The sequence below is a fragment of the Petaurus breviceps genome, unplaced genomic scaffold (assembly GCF_028583685.1).
Source record: "Petaurus breviceps papuanus isolate PSGF00001 unplaced genomic scaffold, PetGlider_PUasm1.0 115, whole genome shotgun sequence".
Classification (NCBI taxonomy): domain Eukaryota; kingdom Metazoa; phylum Chordata; class Mammalia; order Diprotodontia; family Petauridae; genus Petaurus; species Petaurus breviceps.
The window spans coordinates 5,359,778-5,362,758 of record NW_027185612.1 but is presented as its reverse complement, the minus strand read 5'-3'; positions in this window follow the sequence as shown (position 1 = coordinate 5,362,758).

Sequence of the window (2,981 nt, the reverse complement as noted above, 5' to 3'; positions counted from 1 at the left end):
TGTTTCAGAGAGGTGCAAGTTACTGATCGTTTTGGAAATTGGTCACACACAAAGTAATATAAGATATGAAATTCAATCCTTCATGTACATTATACTTTTGCCCAGTGCTGATATTAATTTCTTTTCTTGCCAAGGGCAGGCGATTTCATGAGATGGTCATACTGTGTCTATTGGAGTACTTCTCAATTTTTTTTCTTTTCCCATCTTTCAAGCTCTTTTAGCAAATTAATAAATTTAATTAATTAAATTTTACCAAATTGTGCAGGTTGCTGGTTAGCATGCAAAAGACCAGGAGCATCAATTGACAAAAAAAAAAAAATTTGCTTGGTCCTTCAGAACATTTTAAAATTCTAGTCATTTTTTAACATGGTCATGCTATACAGACATGTAGGGGTAGTCATATACTAAAGAAATAAAACTCTAAAGAAAATTACCAAGATGTAACTTTGACATATTGGAGACATGAAAACAAAATTTCAAAGAGATAATTTGGGGCCCTTAAAAATAAAGAAAACTGGGTATCTATAGCAAAAAAATCACCCACCTTTCCAGTTGGAGTGAAATAAGTATTACTATTTCCCCTCATGGAAAGAAACTAAATCAGAGAAACTGAGAGATATTTCCTTAACAATATAGAAACCAATAAATCTACATCAAAGTACTGGGAGGCTAGAGAAATGGCAGCAAGTTGTCATTTTAGGGGTACTATGGATTGATCACAGAATTACTGGAACTAATACAAGGTTAAAGTTACAAATGAGAAGTTAAAATAGTTCCCAAAAACTCCAGAGTATGGCTGCCTGTAATGGTAATTTGAAGATCTTCACTGCCCCTTGATAGACCTAAGTGAATTTGAGAACTTTTCTGATTTGAAAATAAACTCTGCCCCCTAATAGGCTGCATGTGGTCACATGAAACCTGTGGTGAGAGACTTATTTTTGAGGAAGGCACAACTTTTGTTAATTTGTAGTCAAGTGAGTTAGGAAGGTTGTGATGTTCTCTGATGCTGGAGAAGTCTCTATATACCCTGAGATGAGGTTTTGCTTTGGGACTCACTTTGGGAAGAGTTGTGTGATTTGGCCAGATGAAACTCTGGCTTTAAAAACCCAGATGCTGGTGCTTCTCTCTCTGTATCTAACACTGTATGTTTGTAATAGTCAGACAGCTAGAAGTCCTATCTGTTTGTCTGTTGATCTGCTCAATTGTGTTACTTTCTCTGTGTGTATTTTTGTCTGCTTCTAAATTCTGTTTGTATTCTCTGAAGTTCAGGGTGCTGACTTTTTCCCCTGAACTAGGTAAATGAACTAGGTAAATTAAACTAAGATTGTTAACCCTTTTTGAGTTGCTTTCTTTTAGAATAGCAGATCAAAGAACCTGTGCTAGCAGTCTTCCTGGGTATACTAGGATGCTTGCTGCTATGCTACCCAACCCCAGAACACCTGTGCTCTCTGATCCTTCTTGAAGATAACATGGCTCTGTGATTGGACCCATGAGTATAAGCAAGCAGGGAGGTAGCATGTCCTGGTAAGGGTTTACATTTGCCTCATGAAGTGAGAAGATAGAGGAGAGAAGAAACGTGACAGGAGAAATCCTAAAAAAAACTCTAATGGATTATTGGAGTTTGCCTAGTGCAGTGCCCTGCCTTCAAGAAGGTACACGTTTAACCCAAGAGGCCCCAACTAGAGCCATAGAATCTTCAAGTTAGAAAGGAGCTCAACAAATCATCAAATCCAACTTTGACTTTATCTTTTCTATGTCAGGATTATAAAACATCCTGTTGGATATTGGATGACAGATGCTTATACAAGTACTTCATGAAGACCTCCATGGTAAGGAATTACTTCCCATGGCATCCCATTTCACTTTTAAAAAATTATTCTAATTGCTAAGACATTCTTTCATACATTAAATCTAAATGATCTTTTGCAACTTTCATTCATTCCTCCTAGTACTCTCCCCTAAAGCTAAGCAGAACAAGTTTAATCAGTCTTCTTCAAATACTTGAAAATAAACATCATGTGCCCCCTAAGTCTTTTCTTTTAGTCAATATTTCCTCAGTTCCTTCATTTGATTCTGGCATGGCATGAACACACGATCCTTCACCATTATGACTGCCCTCCTCTGAATGCCCTTTAGCATGAGGATTCTTAAATTTCTTTGCACCATGGACCCCTATGGCAAACTAGCACTTGACACAATGACTGCTAAAAAGCAGGGGCTTAATAAATGCTTGTTCACTGACTGACTGACTGATAGGCACTGTGTGACTAAGGCAAGTCACTTAAGCTGTGAATCATCATTTTTTCATCTGTCAAAAGGGCATAATAAAATTCTACTACTTTCCTAACAAGGTTATTGTGAGGCATGAAGTTTACAGACCTTTAAATAGTATAGAAATAATAATGATGCATAAAAGACACCCAGTAAATATTTGACACAGATGCTTTTTGAGAGTCTCTGCTTAAACTTCCCAGAAATACTAGCATTCATTCATTCATTTATCTATCTATTTATTTATTTTTTAAGCAATCGGGGTTAAGTAACTTGCTCAAGGTTACATGGCCAGGTGTTACCTGGGGGAGTGCTAAGTGTCTGAGCCCGGATTCAATCCCCAGGTCATCCCGACACTGGAGCCGGTGCTCTTACACGCTGTGCTACCTGGCCGCCCCGAAGTATTAGCATTTTAATGAAAGTATGAAAGTAAACCAAAGGAATCTCAAAGTAGTAGAATTTCAGTCACTGTGACAAAATGAAATATATTCCTTCACAGTGTGTGGGAAAGGGTTTTTCCTCCTGGGAAAAACAGTTTTTCCAGAAGCTCCCCAGAAGTTATAATCATCTATTTGCCTTTGTGGTAGGCCAGACTTGCTTTGATCTGCCTGCTCTCCTTCCCCATACTCATGTTGCACAATTGATTACTATCCTTTGGGTGCTCTCTGTAAGCACACCTGATATAAGGGTTAAAGAAACATGTTTCATCA